The 18,552-nt window shown below is 46.0% G+C and overlaps 1 pseudogene; it reads right to left on the bottom strand.

Annotated features, from left to right (window-relative positions):
• Positions 1-4,165: 4,165 nt before the first annotated feature.
• On the bottom strand, positions 4,166-4,598 carry LOC123107815 (uncharacterized; annotated as a pseudogene).
• Between the last annotated feature and the right edge of the window lie 13,954 nt (positions 4,599-18,552).

The following is an 18,552-nucleotide window of genomic DNA, read 5'->3' as shown; positions in this document are numbered from 1 at the left end:
CTAGTAGGAACACAACACCTGGGCAGTCTTTCGTCTTGTAAAACTCCCAATATGTCAAAATGTTGGGACATGGTATGCCTGCACATTCCACCTTACGGCAAGAACAACTAATCCGGTGCAAAAGACATTCCTGCTCCTCACTGTGCACTTTGAACAATTTATCCATTCTTTTCTTCTTAGACACAACATAGGTGGTAACATCTGATGCATCTAGTACCTCTCTGATCATTCATTTGTTGACAACATTTATGCTCTATAAGACCAACTTAAAAGTAGGAGTGAAAACTTTTGCGACATGATTCTCAATAATTGAAGCATTTTCCTCTGTAAATGGAACTGACTTAAAGGCCTCGATGTCTTAGAGAGCCTCGTTCAAGTGTCACAACGCAAGGCAACACTCATAGTGCTCTGGTATTTGAAACAACGTAATTTTACCCTCAAGATACGTATGTAGCACAGAGTTCAAGCTCTCACTCCGCTGATTACTGCTCAAACCTAGGAAACAAGACCCTTCAAGATATGGAGAACACCACAACTTTCTCCTCCGATACATCTCATGCAGCTAGGACTCCTTGCTGGTTACTTTATTCTGTTGTAACAAATTTATCCATTTTCTCTCATGCTATTCAATGGAAAATTAATCATATATGAAAGATTTGAGTTCCTCCTTTACCGCCGAATCATGCAGATGACGTACAATGTTCTACTGAATGTGCCATATACACAACCTGGGGTTTGAGTCAGGCCAAACCACCCTGATTGCTCTCTGCACTGCAAGGTCTCTGTCCGTGATCACATATATCGGATTCTTCTGTCCCATGGCATCAGAAAAGCCCCGCAACATCCACTTGTATTCCTGGCTTGTTTCATGAGAAATGACACCACATCCAAAAATAATAGTGTTACGGTGGTGATTCAACCTGACAAACGGCACAAATGGCGTATTGTACTTATATGTTCTGTATGTTCTATCAAAAACAATAATGTCTCTGAAAGCCTCGTAGTCAAGTTAGGATTGACTATCAGACCAGAACAGTCCCTTTAGATGGCCAAATTCATCAAGCAAGTACTTCAAAAAAATCTGATCCCGCTCTCGCCGCGCCATCATGTGACTGATCACCGTTTGAGCATCATCGGTTGTAAATGTCCCTCCTCATGCATCCAACCTGATCATATCCACCGTATTGCATGCACAAAATATCCAGAATATGGTGTTTGCGGATCACACATTTTTTCATGTCTGCAATGTCCACTCTTTGCTCATCGCTAATTCTTCTGTGTGGATGCAAAAGACACCAAAGGTCCCGTAGGGCTAGAGGATGGTTGTGTTCATCGATTAAATCCTTCACAAACCACCAACATGTTTACTCGTGTCTTGCAATGACCAATTTAGCTTTACACCCAACACGAGTTATATTCCATGGCTTCCTCTTTCTATCTTCCATCTTCCTCTGCATGTGCTTCTCTTCACGAACCCCTTCATGACTACGGGCAATTTTCCTTAAATTATATGATTATTGGATCCATCCCACTCAATATAGCTTCTTCGCACACTTAAACCTTTCTGAAGAGCATATTTGTTATAGAATCTATAACCTTCACCCTCACTATGAAATATCCTATTGGCAATATGATAGTACTCGAGCATACACTCATCACTTACATCCGCCATATCTTCCTGCATATAATATACAAAATGCACAGTTGGTGTTTATCCATGTTGTAGATGAAAAATAGCTCACACCTAAAAACAAGTGCATGAAAAGGCAGTATGAAATCTTGTGTGGAATATTAAACTTTGGCCGTTGTACATGTGAGGCCAAGCATCAACGTCGAAAAACTACTAAACTAAGCATCGATGATGAAAAAACCTAAATTATATTGCATGCACTACGGAAACCTAAATTGATGATGACAAAACTAAGTAGGAAGACGAGGCTACGAATCTGAGTCAAGTCAATTCATACCTTAGGATGGCAGGCAGGAAGAGACGGGATGGGTCGGCATCGAGTTCCTCCAGAGTAATAGTGTTGCCGCCGATTCAGTAGGCGCAGATGTGGTGCCTTACTCTTCTTCTTGTCGTCGGGCACGTCGAGGACAGTGAAGGGAAGGAGGACGAGGACGAGGACGAGGACGGTGAATTGATTCCTCTCGCCGGGCACATCGGGGACAGTGAAGGGGGCGAGGACGAGGACTTGACCTCGACCTGGATCGATTAGATGTGGTTCTGGTCGTGGAGGTGATCAGTAGAAAAAAATATTTCGCCGTGGACCATTATGCCCTTCTCAAATTAAACAAATTAAATTTAATCATTTTTAATCCTCCGACAAATCGGACAGCTAACAAAAATTAGAGGGTCGGTACTAGGCAGCAGTCTGAGTAGTGCCCCAATCACTGTAAAAGAGCTCATGTATACATGTTTGCACTGTGCGCTTTCTCTATGACACAAAAAAGAAGCTAAGTGGAGTATTTATTAGATTGGCATCCGTCAGAAAAGTACTCCCTCCATCTTATGATGTAAGACTTTTTTTGATACTACGCTATTGTCAAAATCGTCTTACATTATTGGACAGATGGAGTAGTTAGCTTGGTGTCAAGCTAGGATGCATGCCAAAGCTTTTGTACTCAGGATGTACGTCTATCAGACAAACTTGCAGTGGACACAAATCTTCGGGTGACTCACATTTGATTCTCCACGGGAGAAGTTTTCTTCCATCCATTATCTAAACAAAATTCTCCACGGGTGAGCATGCACTAGCAGTATCAACCTCTCATGTTTCTGCACGTGTATTGAGGGCAAGGATAGCAAAAGCAACAGACGGCGAAGGCGAAGGCAACGGGCCCGACCATGGCGCCGTCTCGTCGATCGGGTTGAAAACTGAGGCCGGTGCGCAAAGAAACAAAAAGAAAAGAAAAGAAACTATGCATAACAAGCGCAAGGTAATTCTGACGGACGGAGAACCGCAACGAAGAGGAAAGCACTCTCAAGCAGATCGATCGATGCACTGCACCAGTCGGAGTATATCTGTATATGATTACACCTCGAAAGGATTTGGGCCAAGAACAGCGGCTCGGTCGTTGGGTAGATCAAGATCCTCATGCGAAGATTAAATGAGCTTTAACCTCGTACATTATATAGTACTCCATCAAACACTCGTGTGTAGTTTCCGGAATAAATTCAAAACAAAATCGAAAAGATGTGGTAGCTCCCGGGGTCGGAGGAAGCTCCTCTGACGTACGGCGTCTGCCGTTAGGCCACTGACAGGTGGGTCAAGTTTCAGTCGGACCCATGAGTCAGCGACGGAACGGCACCCTGCCGCACGGCAGGGGATCCTCGTCCCCCGGGGTCGGGGCACCCTGTTTTCCTATCCATCCGACCTCGTTGAGATTCATATGGTCTTCTGTCAAACTGCAGAGCATCTGCAGCGTCTGCATGCTTACCAGTCCATTTGACCTTCCTAATTGTGTTGCTACTATGGACTAGTAGGCTATAGGTAGCAGCCATCTTGGGGCAGCAGGAGCAGCCATAGTGCTGAAACGAGTTGTCATATCAGTCGTGTTTTGCATAGCTGGCTACTGTTCCTGACAGCGGCGTCAGGCCATGCATGGGCCATCCTTATTTTACTCGATGGCGAAACTGTTCCTGGTTTGGACTGATCGAGCTAGGTGGAACGCTATGAATCAATGGTTATACTGCTGTGCATGTTATGAATCGATTCATGCATGGACCGTCTTTATTTTATAATTTTCTGGTCCGGCATCTTAGTGAGGCACAATTATTTACTTGGTTATTTTGATCGGGAAAGTTGATGTAGCTCTTTACTTGATAAAGAATGATGGGATGGGCCGGCAAGACTCTGCAAATCCCTGTGGGAAAGGAGAGCAATGACTGAGCTGTGTGACAGGTGAGGGAGATTCTGTGTATAGGTTGAACAGTGACCTACGCAGCCCATTGCCATTTTTAAATAGTTTACTTACTTCGGCTTTTACTGTTCACATAGCCTTTAACCCCATTCTCCATTACAGCGCGGGGCACAGATCGCCAAGTCAGGACAGTGTGAATGAACGGCGAGATAGCCGGGTGTCCCGACCCCCGGGACCTAAAAGTCCTGTCTCAAACAAACAAAATATACTATTACATCGCATGCATATAGGCATATACAGTAGCTAGCTAGATTGTGCCGAAGCATCACCTCGTCGCAAGAAGCAGGCATCAACTCAGGCGGACGGCACCGAGGCGCGGTGGTGCCCGGACGCTGACGCCGCCGTCGCCGGCGATGTCCGCCGCGACGAGGACGATGAGGTGGCCCGGTGCTCTCGCACGCGGCGCGCCTAAGCATCTGGCACATGCCCTTGGCCACGCGCTCCGCGGGGCCGCCGCGCCTGAACATGCGGCAGAAGGCCATGTGCGCCCGCACGGCCTCCTCCACGCCCATGGCCGCGGCGCGCTTGCTGCGGCTGGCCTCGTACTTGACGGACTCGGAGCAAAGCCCGCACAGCCACCGGCCCCCGAAGTAGGCCCTCACGCCGCCGATGTACTCGCCGGTGCACTTCTCCTCCAGGCCGCAGCAATCGCAGCTCACCACCACCGCCTCCATGTCTAACTTTAGAAAGTTGGATTATTACCTAGAAAACGACGGCGGGCTCTTCTTCTTGGACTGGTTAATCTGAAAGAAGAAGAAGAAGAAGAATCAGGTTCTATTGTGCTTTTCGTGCTGTGCTTTGTGTGGTGTGTGCAGACAGCAGCAGGTTCGTTTATATATCGTTTGGGAGGCCCAGGGCACCTCCGCTCTCGCGCGCTGTCATGGCGACCGCGACCCGAGCGAAGAACAGTTTGTTTTGTTGCTTGGACTCACGTACCCCGCCTCACCGGCCGGCCAGGTGACACATCCACCAGGTGCATGCCGTGTTGCCTGATATTTTTGCCACGTTTACACTATGCTAGCTGCTCCTGTTCTCATCAGGTTCTACGTACCCTAGTGAACTACTTGTTCCTCGCCTGGTTTAATTTGCCCTGGCGGGAAGGGAACAGAAGAAGAACATTTCGTCCAGCTCTTTGTGTCGTCCAATTTAATTTGTCTCGGGACTATGATCAAATCTCCGCGCGCTTTAGTCTTCTAATAGACAATCTTTGATTGCTATTTCATGACTTCGATGATACATATAATTGATCATGTGTGGATTGACCTTGATCACTTCCAAGTCGGAGCTAGGTGTGCGGAGGAATTCATCTCATCTCTGCCCTAGATCACAGGCAAAGATCGCCACCAGCTGGTTCCCTACGTACACCTTAATATTCCACTATGCCGGCCGTTCTTTTCCTTGCTTCTGCCAATGTGCAAGTGAAAGCTAACTAAGTAACTAATGGCACATATGGATAAACACGTTTTGCTGTTACTTATAGTCAACAAAATATTGTTGGGCTTCATCAGCCGATTATTTTGTGTATGCACTCTCCGATGATATATTTTTTTCCCGCCCGATCGTGGTGGAGATGAGGAGAAGCTTGGCCGAGACCAAGGTTGTCAGAATCACCACTTTTTTGTGATTATACAAATTTATCCATACTTTTGTTGGGCCGATTCTACAATTCTAGCTGATAGAATCTAGGATCTAAGACTCTGTTAGTTAGGATCCTACAATTTGCAATCCTACCAGAGGGGTTTGGATCCAATTCAGATTCTGATAGCCTCGGCCAAGACTGAGGGTTTATGGTTGAGGCACCAGAGATAACTATCTACCTCTGACTTTGAGGATGTCTACACGGTAGGAGCCGGCCGGGGTGTTGCACTAACCAACATAGATTATAGATTAACAAAGAGGAGGCCCCCGCCGGTGAAGCAAAGGACATAGATCCATTATGAAGTATGTTTATGTTGTATTTTTTATATATTCAAAATGTACTTTTTTCACTAAATTTGGTCAATAAATAGAAACTAACTTAGGGCCAAGCTTATAGGTCATATATGTTGGAACTATGATATCACTTTTGTGCTATTACTTAGTCAATCAGCGATTATTTTTTCATTGTACTCTTTTTTGCTCTGGCAGTCGTTAAGAAAAGCCCTTGCTTTCTAGTTTTTTTCTTATTAGAGCGGTTATTTTTCCACTACACTCTTTTTTGCTCTAGCAGTCGTTCAGAAAAGCCATTGCTTTCTAGACTCTGAAGACAACGAACACCGGCCACATCCAGATGGATCCACCTTTCGATAACTAAACCGACCAGATTCTGGAAGACCTGTCAGAGACACAGCTCCGCATCCCCTCCGCCATTGATAAACACACCAACAGAACAGGAAAAGAGCAGGGAGAACATTGTTCCTATACGGGGACAGCACCACCGCCTTGTTGGAAATATGCCCTAGAGGCAATAATAAATTAGTTATTATTATATTTCCTTATTCATGGTAATCGTTTATTATCCATGCTAGAATTGTATTGATAGGAAACTCAGATACATGTGTGGATACATGGACAACACCATGTCCCTAGTAAGCCTCTAGTTGACTAGCTCGTTGATCAATAGATGGTTACGGTTTCCTGACCATGGACATTGGATGTCATTGATAACGGGATCACATCATTAGGAGAATGATGTGATGGACAAAGACCCAATCCTAAGCCTAGCACAAGATCATGTAGTTCGTATGCTAAAGCTTTTCTAATGTCAAGTATCATTTCCTTAGACCATGAGATTGTGCAACTCCCGGATACCGTAGGAGTGCTTTGGGTGTGCCAAACGTCACAACGTAACTGGGTGGCTATAAAGGTACACTACAGGTATCTCCGAAAGTGTCTGTTGGGTTGGCACGAATCAAGACTGGGATTTGTCACTCCGTGTGACGGAGAGGTATCTCTGGGCCCACTCGGTAGGACATCATCATAATGTGCACAATGTGATCAAGGAGTTGATCACGGGATGATGTGTTACGGAACGAGTAAAGAGACTTGCCGGTAACGAGATTGAACAAGGTATCGGGATACCGACGATCGAATCTCGGGCAAGTATCGTACCGCTAGACAAAGGGAATTGTATACGGGATTGATTAAGTCCTTGACATCGTGGTTCATCCGATGAGATCATCGTGGAACATGTGGGAGCCAACATGAGTATCCAGATCCCGCTGTTGGTTATTGACCGGAGAGTCATCTCGGTCATGTCTGCATGTCTCCCGAACCCGTAGGGTCTACACACTTAAGGTTCGGTGACGCTAGGGTTATAGAGATATTAGTATGCGGTAACCCGAAAGTTGTTCATAGTCCCGGATGAGATCCCGGACGTCACGAGGAGTTCTGGAATGGTCCGGAGGTAAAGAATTATATATAGGAAGTGCTATTTCGGCCATCGGGATAAGTTTCAGGGTCACCGGTATTGTACCGGGACCACCGGAAGGGTCCCGGGGGTCCACCGGGTGGGGCCACCTGCCCCCGGGGGCCACATGGGCTGTAGGGGGTGCGACTTGGCCTACATGGGCCAAGGGCACCAGCCCCTAGAGGCCCATGCGCCAAAGGGACAAGAGGAGGGGAGAGTCCTAAAGGGGGAAGGCACCTCCGAGGTGCCTTGGGGAGGATGGACTCCTCCCCCCCTTGGCCGCACCCTTCCTTGGAGGAAGGGGCAAGGCTGCGCCCTCCCCCTCTCCCTTGGCCCTATATATAGTGGGGGGAAGGAAGGTCAACCATACCTGAGCCCTGGTGCCTCCCTCTCCCTCCCATGACACATCTCCCTCCTCCCGCAGCGCTTGGCGAAGCCCTGTTAGAATCTCGCTACTTCCACCACCACGCCGTCGTGCTGCTGGATCTCCATCAACCTCTCCTCCCCCTTGCTGGATCAAGAAGGAGGAGACGTCGCTGCTCCGTACGTGTGTTGAATGTGGAGGTGCCGTCCGTTCGGCGCTAGGATCATCGGTGATTTGGATCACGACGAGTACGACTCCATCAACCCCGTTCTCTTGAACGCTTCCGCGCGCGATCTACAAGGGTATGTAGATCCACTCCTCCCTTGTTGCTAGATGACTCCATAGATAGATCTTGGTGACACGTAGGAAAATTTTGAATTTATGCTACGTTACCCAACAGTGGCATCATGAGCTAGGTCTATGCGTAGTTTCTATGCACGAGTAGAACACAAAGTAGTTGTGGGCGTTGATTTTGTTCAATATGCTTACCGTTACTAGTCCAATCTTGATTCGGTGGCATTATGGGATGAAGCGGCCCGAACCGACCTTACACGTACTCTTACGTGAGACTGGTTCCACCGACTGACATGCACTAGTTGCATAAGGTGGCTAGCGGGTGTCTGTCTCTCCCACTTTAGTCGGATCGGATTCGATGAAAAGGGTCCTTATGAAGGGTAAATAGCAATTGGCATATCACGTTGTGGTCTTTGCGTAGGTAAGAAACGTCCTTGCTAGAAACCCATAGCAGCCACGTAAAACATGCAAACAACAATTAGAGGACGTCTAACTTGTTTTTGCAGGGTATGCTATGTGATGTGATATGGCCAAAGGATGTGATGAATGATATATGTGATGTATGAGATGATCATGTTCTTGTAATAGGAATCACGACTTGCATGTCGATGAGTATGACAACCGGCAGGAGCCATAGAAGTTGTCTTAATTTATTTATGACCTGCGTGTCAACATAAACGTCATGTAATTACTTTACTTTATTGCTAACCGTTAGCTGTAGTAGTAGAAGTAATAGTTGGCGAGCAACTTCATGGAGACACGATGATGGAGATCATGATGATGGAGATCATGGTGTCATGCCGGTGACAAGATGATCATGGAGCCCCAAGATGGAGATCAAAGGAGCTATATGATATTGGCCATATCATGTCACTGTTATTTGATTGCATGTGATGTTTATCATGTTTTTGCATCTTGTTTACTTAGAACGACTGTAGTAAATAAGATGATCCCTCATAATAATTTCAAGAAAGTGTTCCCCCTAACTGTGCACCGTTGCGACAGTTCGTTGTTTCGAAGCACCACGTGATGATCGGGTGTGATAGATTCTAACGTTCACATACAACGGGTGTAAGACAGATTTACACACGCGAAACACTTAGGTTGACTTGACGAGCCTAGCATGTACAGACATGGCCTCGGAACACAAGAGACCGAAAGGTCGAGCATGAGTCGTATAGTAGATACGATCAACATGAAGATTTTCACCGATGTTGACTAGTCCGTCTCACGTGATGATCGGACACGGCCTAGTTGACTCGGATCATGTAATCACTTAGATGACTGGAGGGATGTCTATCTGAGTGGGAGTTCATAAGATGAACTTTATTATCCTGAACATAGTCAAAAGGTCTTCGCAAATTATGTCGTAGCTCGCGCTTCAGTTCTACTATTTAGATATGTTCCTAGAGAAAAATTAGTTGAAAGTTGATAGTAGCAATTATGCGGACTAGGTCCGTAAACTAAGGATTGTCCTCATTGCTTCATAGAAGGCTTATGTCCTTAATGCACCGCTCAGTGTGCTGAACCTCGAACGTCGTCTGTGGATGTTGCGAACATCTGACATACATATTTTGATAACTACGTGATAGTTCAGTTAAACGGTTTAGAGTTGAGGCACCGAAGACGTTTTGAAACATCGCGAAACATATGAGATGTTTCGAGGGCTGAAATTGGGATTTCAGACTCGTGCCCACGTCAAGAGGTATGAGACCTCCGACGATTTTCTTAGCCTGCAAACTAAGGAGAAAAGCTCAATTGTTGAGCTTGTGCTCAGATTGTCTGAGTACAACAATCATTTGAATCAAGTGGGAGTTGATCTTCCAAATGAGATAGTGATGTTTCTCGGAAGTCATTATCACCAAGCTGCTAGAGATTCGTGATGAACTATAATGTATCGGGGACATATATGATGATCCTTGAGATATTCGCGATGTTTGACACCACAAAAGTAGAAATCAAAAAGGAGCATCAATTGTTGATGGTTTGTGAAACCACTAGTTTCAAGGAGGGCAAGGGCAAAAGGGATGCTTCATGAAACGTCAAATCAGCTGCTGCTCTAGTGAAGAAACCCAAGGTTGAACCCAAACCCGAGACTAAGTGCTTCTGTAATAAGGGGAACAGCCACTGGAGCAGAATTACCCTAGATACTTAGTAGATGAGAAGGCTGGCAAGGTCGATAGAAGTATATTGGATATACATTGTGTTGATGTGTACTTTACTAGTACTCCTAGTAGCACCAGGGTATTAGATACCGGTTCGGTTGCTAAGTGTTAGTAACTCGAAATAAAAGCTATGGAATAAACGGAGACTAGCTAAAGGTGAGCTGACGATATGTGTTGGAAGTGTTTCCAATGTTGATATGATCAAGCATCGCACGCTCCCTCTACCATCGAGATTGGTGTTTGCGTTGAGCATAGACATGATTGGATTATGTCTATCGCAATACGGTTATTCATTTAAGGAGAATAATGGTTACTCTATTTATTTGAATAATACCTTCAATGGTCTTACACCTGAAATGAATGGTTTATTGAATCTCGATCGTAGTGATACACATGTTCATGCCAAAAGATGGTAATGATAGTACCACACAAATGTGGCACTGCAATTTGAGTCATATTGGTATAAAACGCATGAAGAAGCTCCATGTTGATGGATCTTTGGACTCACTCATTTTTGAAAAGTTTGAGACATGCGAACCATGTCTATTGGTGTATATGCATGAAGAAACTCCATGCAAATGGACCGTTTGGACTCACTTGATTTTGAATCACTTGAGACATGCAAATCATACCACATGGGCAAGATGACTGAAAGCCTCGTTTTCAGTAAAATGGAACTAGAAAGCAACTTGTTGGAAGTAATACATTTTGATGTGTGCAGTCCAATGAGTGCTGAGGCATGTAGTGGATATCGTTATGTTCTTACTTCACAGATGATTTGAGTACATTTACTTGATGAATCACGAGTCTGAATTATTGAAAGGTTCAAGTAATTTCAGGGTGAAGTTGAAAGATGATCGTGACAAGAGGATAAAATATCTATGATATGATCATAGAGATGAATATCTAAATTACGAGTTTGCACAGAATTAAGACATTGTGGAAATTGTTTCACAACTGATACAGCCTGGAACACCATAGTGTGATGGTGTGTCCGAACATCATAACTGCACCCTATTGAATATGATGCATACCATGATGTCTCTTATCGAATTACCACAATAGTTTATGGGTTAGGCATTAGAGACAACCACATTCACTTTAAATAGGGCACCACGTAATTCTGATGAGATGACACCGTATGAACTATGGTTTAGAGAAACCTAAGCTGTCATTTCTTAAAAGTTTGGGGCTGCGACGCTTATGCGAAAAAGTTTCAGGCTGATAAGCTCGAACCCAAAGCGGATAAATGCACCTTCATAGGACACCCAAAACAGTTGGGTATACCTCCTGTCTCAGATCCGAAAGCAATAAGGGATTGTTTTTAGAATCAGGTCCTTTCTCGAGGAAAAGTTTCTCTCGAAAGAATTGAGTGGGAGGATGGTGGAGACTTGATGAGGTTATTGAACCGTCACTTCAACTAGTGTATAGCAGGGCACAAAGAGTTGTTCCTGTGGCACCTACACCAATTGAAGTGGAAGCTTATGATATTGATCAGGAGACTTCGGATCAAGTCACTCCCAAACCTCGTAGGATGACAAGGATGCGTACTACTTCAGAGTGGTACATAATCCTGTCTTGGAAGTCATGTTGCTAGACAACAATGTACCTACGAGCCATGGAGAAGCGATGGTGGGCCTGGATTCCAAAATGGCTCGAGGTCATATAACCCGAGAGAGGATCCATATATGAAAACAAAGTGTAGACTTTGGGAGAACTACCTGATGGTCGTAAGGCTGTTAGGTACATATGGATTTTAAAAGGAAGACAGACAATAATGGTAAGTATCACCATTAAGAAAGCTCGACTTATCGTTAAGATGTTTTCCGACAAGTTCAAGGAGTTGACTACGATGAGACTTTCTCACTCGTAGCGATGCTAAGAGTCTGTTGGAATTATATTAGCGATTACTGCATTATTTATGAAATCTTGCAGATAGGATGTCAAAACATTGTTTCCTCGACGATTTTCTTGAGGAAAGGTTGTATGTGATACAACCGGAATGTTTTGTCAATCTTGAAAGATGCTAATAAGTATGCAAAGCTCCAGCAATCCTTCTAAGGATTGGAGTAAGCATCTCGGAGTTGGAATGTATGCTTTGATGAGATGATCAAAGATTTTGGGTGTGTACAAAGTTTATGAGAAACTTGTATTTCCAAAGAAGTGAGTGGGAGCACTATAGAATTTCTGATAAATATATGTTGTTGACATATTGTTGATCAGAAATGACGTAGAATTTCTGGAAAGCATGTAGGGTTATTTGGAAAGTGTTTTTCAATGGAAAGCCTGGATTAAACTACTTGAACATTGAGCATCAAGATCTATAAGGATAGATCAAAATGCTTAATGGTACTTTCAAATGAGCACATACCTTGACATGATCTTAAAGGTGTTCAAGATGGACCAGTCAAAGAAGGAGTTATAAGGTATGAAGTTAAGACTTAAAGCTCGACCACGGCAGAAGAAATAGGAAGGACAAAGGTCGTCCCCTATGCTTTTATCATAGGCTCTCTACAGTATGCTATGCTGTGTACCGCACCTGAAGTGTGCCTTGCCATGAGTCAGTCAAGGGGTACAAGAGTGATCCAAGAATGGATCACAGGACAGCGGTCAAAGTTATCCTTAGTAACTAGTGGACTAAGGAATTTTCTCGATTATGGAGGTGGTAAAAGAGTTCGTCGTAAAGGGTTACACCGATGCAAACTTTGACACTGATCCAGATTATTCTGAGTAGTAAACTGGATTCGTATAGTAGAACAGTTATTTGGAATAGCTCCAAATAGAACGTGGTAGCTGCATCTGGGAGATGACATAGAGATTTGTAAAGCACACACGGATCTGAAAGATTCAGACCCGTTGACTATAACATCTCTCACAAGCATAACATGATCAAACCCAGAACTCATCGAGTGTTAATCACATGGTAATGTGAACTAGATTATTGACTCTAGTAAACTCTTTGGGTGTTAGTCACATGGGGATGTGACCTTGAGTGTTAATCACATAGCAATGTGAACTCGATTATTGACTCTAGTGCAAGTGGGAGATTGTTGGAAATATGCCCTAGAGGCAATAATAAATTAGTTATTATTATATTTCCTTATTCATGGTAATCGTTTATTATCCATGCTAGAATTGTATTGATAGGAAACTCAGATACATGTGTGGATACATGGACAACACCATGTCCCTAGTAAGCCTCTAGTTGACTAGCTCGTTGATCAATAGATGGTTACGGTTTCCTGACCATGGACATTGGATGTCATTGATAACGGGATCACATCATTAGGAGAATGATGTGATGGACAAAGACCCAATCCTAAGCCTAGCATAAGATCATGTAGTTCGTATGCTAAAGCTTTTCTAATGTCAAGTATCATTTCCTTAGACCATGAGATTGTGCAACTCCCGGATACCGTAGGAGTGCTTTGGGTGTGCCAAACGTCACAACATAACTGGGTGGCTATAAAGGTACACTACAGGTATCTCCGAAAGTGTCTGTTGGGTTGGCACGAATCAAGACTGGGATTTGTCACTCCGTGTGACGGAGAGGTATCTCTGGGCCCACTCGGTAGGACATCATCATAATGTGCACAATGTGATCAAGGAGTTGATCACGGGATGATGTGTTACGGAACGAGTAAAGAGACTTGCCGGTAACGAGATTGAACAAGGTATCGGGATACCGATGATCGAATCTCGAGCAAGTATTGTACCGCTAGACAAAGGGAATTGTATACGGGATTGATTAAGTCCTTGACATCGTGGTTCATCCGATGAGATCATCGTGGAACATGTGGGAGCCAACATGGGTATCCAGATCCCGCTGTTGGTTATTGACCGGAGAGTCATCTCGGTCATGTCTGCATGTCTCCCGAACCCGTAGGGTCTACACACTTAAGGTTCGGTGATGCTAGGGTTATAGAGATATTAGTATGCGGTAACCCAAAAGTTGTTCGGAGTCCCGGATGAGATCCCGGACGTCACGAGGAGTTCCGGAATGGTCCGGAGGTAAAGAATTACATATAGGAAGTGCTATTTCGGCCATCGGGACAAGTTCCGGGGTCACCGGTATTGTACCGGGACCACCGGAAGGGTCCCGGGGGTCCACCGGGTGGGGCCACCTGCCCCCGGGGGCCACATGGGCTGTAGGGGGTGCGCCTTGGCCTACATGGGCCAAGGGCACCAGCCCCTAGAGGCCCATGCGCCAAAGGGACAAGAGGAGGGGAGAGTCCTAAAGGGGGAAGGCACCTCCGAGGTGCCTTGGATGGACTCCTCCCCCCCTTGGCCGCACCCTTCCTTGGAGGAAGGGGCAAGGCTGCGCCCTCCCCCTCTCCCTTGGCCCTATATATAGTGGGGGGAAGGGAGGGCAACCATACTTGAGCCCTGGCGCCTCCCTCTCCCTCCCATGACACATCTCCCTCCTCCCGCAGCGCTTGGCGAAGCCCTGTTAGAATCTCGCTACTTCCACCACCACGCCGTCGTGCTGCTGGATCTCCATCAACCTCTCCTCCCCCTTGCTGGATCAAGAAGGAGGAGACGTCGCTGCTCCGTACGTGTGTTGAACGCGGAGGTGCCGTCCGTTCGGCGCTAGGATCATCGGTGATTTGGATCACGACGAGTACGACTCCATCAACCCCGTTCTCTTGAACGCTTCCGCGCGCGATCTACAAGGGTATGTAGATCCACTCCTCCCTCGTTGCTAGATGACTCCATAGATAGATCTTGGTGACACGTAGGAAAATTTTGAATTTATGCTACGTTACCCAACACGCCTCGCCACCCCAAACCAAACTCGAAGACTCACTAAGAAACCTTTAAAAAATCACCGATGTCGTTGCATGATAGTTCTAGGTCTGATGCCGGCCTCGCCACCGTCTAGGACCATACATCGACTCGCTGTTCTCCGGTGGCCTAGCCAGACCGCGTTGCCATTGAAGATCACCGTGCTAGATCACAAATACCGTCGTCGAGCATCACATGCTGACAGCCATAGCCCGACCACGAATCACTATCACTGTCCCGCAGCAACCTACATCCACGTGCCTCAAACCCCCCTCATACGCCCAGGTGGATGGCTCGATCACTGACCAGTCAAAAGAAACTGACCCAAACGGGCGCCTCAAACTGGCCTCAAACGTCCGGGCTGACCGACACTCGTCATATCTAGCCGAAATATGGGGCAAATATGGGGAGGCCCGGGTGCATCTGCCACGTCGAACCCAGCCCACGCTTGCCCACCCGACCCCACATATATTCACTCCCATCTGCTCCCTGGACGAAACCCTAGCCACCTCATTCTTCTCCCCTCCGCTCCACTCTGCCATCCAAGCTCCCATCCGGCGATCTCCGGCCATCACCGGCATGGTGGGCAGCAGATCTGACTCCGACCAGTCCAAATCCGTCGACTGGGGCTTCGTCCCATGCGGGTTGGAGGAGGCATTGGCCATCCACATTATATCTCCACTGCTCCCGGGAGGACTGCGCCCGACCGATGGCGGGATCTGTCCTGCACGAGTCCATTCCGTCGATGCATCGGTCGCTCGGATCCTCTGGGACTAGATCATCGCGGTCCTCCCGAGTGCCTTCCAATCCCCCTTTCCCCATGATCGGTCTATCGAAGTATGAGTCCTACAGGGACCAGTGTGCCCGCTGTGGGAAGGAGAGAGTGAGGGTCACCGAGGCCCGACTCGTTGTCGACATGGCGGTGGCGGGGGCGGCTGATGCGGCGGCATGCGCTGCCGCAGAGGAGCAAGCCATCCGTGCCCACATTATAAAGAAGCGACAGTGGAGGAACACGCGCGCCCTCGTTCGAGAGCTGAATCGGGTGGTCCGTGCCATGGTCGGACTGACCCCCAAGGAGGAGGAGGAGGAGGACGACAGTGACGGGTCGAACAGCTCCGGGATGAGCAGATCCAACTCGATTCATAATGTGTTTTTGACCGCTACTTCCGCGAGAAGGACGGCAAGGGCGCCGGAAAGTGCAAGGACGGTCGTGGATGATCTTCTACATAGCTTGCATGTAGGTAGAACATGTCAAATTTTGGTAGTCCGATGGTCTGTCCTGGTGTAGTAGCCGGACAACGTGTGTAATGCGTCGTTTACGTAGTAGTTGCGTGATTTTTATGGATTTAAGGTATTGCTAATTAGATGTGACCGGTCAGTGCCCGCGGACGCGCCTGTAGATGCTCTGAGGTCACCCGTGCCTTTCTCACGAAGCATTATACTCTTCTAACTAATTGTGAGATAATTCTGATGATAATCCTCATCGCATGCATGTACTCCTCCGTGGCGACATGGTATGATCGACAGCCCCCACTAGATACGCCCTACTTTTGTTTCCTTTGCAAACTAAGGACCTCTTTGATTCGTGGGATTTTAAAAACGCAGGAATAGAAAAAGTATAGGATTGAAGTGTCATGCTTACTTGAATCCTATAAGATTAGCAAGGAGCATTTGATTTCACGGGAAAAGTAAAAGAATTGTAAAAGGAGGTTAGAGTGGATGTTAGATTTTCTATGAAATGTTGTACAAAAGATTTCATTGAAAAAATTCCTATGAGATTCAATCCTATGAATCAAAGGACAAACGTAGGAAAATTTTCAAAAGATTTCAATACTTCAAAAATTCTATAAAATTTCCATGAATCAAAGAAGCCCTAAAACAGCCACATGCTTGTGCAGTAGCCTGCAGGTGCCTGCAAAGACTGCCGGTATGTCTAGCCGAACACGTCCGCGCCAGGCATCTTCACCGAACAACAGTTCGCGTACATGCGCAAAGAGGCAAGACGCGGCGCGTCGATCATTGTGGATGCCGTGTTGGTCGATCGGTTCTACTCCACTTCTATCCCGCCACCCATCTCGATCGATGATCGATCCTCCCACCTTTACCGATCAGAGGTATGTATCAGCCGAGCCGAGCCATCGACCGAACGTCGGCAGGGCGGGTGGGTGCCGCCAAACGCTGTCCCGACTGCATGCATGCATCATGTCTGGCCGTCTGGGGATTGGATATCGATCGATACGTCGACGCATACGATGCCGTGTCGTGTCTTTCCATCGTGTGATCGACATGCGCGGGAGGGACACACCGGCCTGGAGCGAGATAGGCACCTTGGAGAGCGCGGCATGGCCGTGGGCGCCGCTCCCATGCGTGCGTGTCTCCGGCGCGCCATTGGCCACCCTGTCGCCTCTTATGGCATCGCACGGTTCGTATGGTCGAGCAGGCCTCTACGTCCGCTCGTCAGGAACGCTCTCACGTCCTCTCATGGATATCTTCTTCTTTTCTTTTCATTTTGAGTGGGTGGGTGTGGGTATCTTCTTCCTGTGTGGGAACTAACAAAGCTAACGTGTTCATTACACAGATGCGTGATATTTGTTTCTGAATGATGGAACTGAACTCACCGGCTGGATATCCACTTCCTGTGTAGAAACCAACAAAGCTAACGGTGGACACGGACAAGGTAAAAGATATGTCTACTTTCGATTGAAATGACTGGACTAACCGGCTTTAAAATATCACCGCGGCTTAGTGCGGGCACACTGTGTTGTCAAGGTGTTTGAGTTCAAAGTTACACGATTAAAACGTTAGCATAATGAGGGTACCAAGGTATACACAAAACAAAGATCATTTGTGAACCTTACAAAAAAAATGAGTGTTTATTGTTGGTATACTCATAATTCGTCTCTTGTTTTTCAAGGTACACAAAAGGGTCATCATTTTGCACAAATATTGGCAAGTGTTCATGTTATCATACCGATAGTACATCCGTGTATCATACTCACTAGGAGAGGCATCCCCACTAACTTATATTATCTCAACATGCAACCATGTCACCTCATCATAGAATTATGAAGGGGATAAGGTTCACCTCAACATGCAATTATGTATGGGAAAAGACCCACCAGGACATTCAACTGTGCATGGCAAAATGTTTTCCATTCAATTATCTACTTATATTCAATAAATATTTTACAACTAGACATAATCAAATATAGTAATCCATATATGTATACTTAATTTTCATTCTCATGTTATCAACCCAAAAATTTTATCCACCAATTTCCGCAGCAACACGCGGGATTCTCTAGTTTCTACGTACATATTCCCATCTCAAAGTCTGACGTAACCATGCAAAAAAAGAAGCCTACTTTTGAGCAATAAAACAGGTTGAAAACCACGCTACTTAACACTCAGTTCTTTATCAAACCACACTACTTTGCACATTTCTTAACTAAATAAACTATTTTGGGTAAATTAAAATGAAAAAATCAATTGATAAATGTCCATGTTAGTCAAAGTCATTTTTTATCTTTGAAGAAATGGTCTATATCTTCACATTTGCCTCTCAACATTCTTCCAATCCTGAGGTGAAAAACACAGCAGTCAAACACACCATACACATGGGGTGGCGGTGG

This window comes from Triticum aestivum, chromosome 5A, assembly GCF_018294505.1.
Source record: "Triticum aestivum cultivar Chinese Spring chromosome 5A, IWGSC CS RefSeq v2.1, whole genome shotgun sequence".
NCBI lineage: Eukaryota > Viridiplantae > Streptophyta > Magnoliopsida > Poales > Poaceae > Triticum > Triticum aestivum.
Note: the sequence above shows the minus strand (reverse complement) of the source record. Positions and strands in the feature narration are given on the sequence as shown.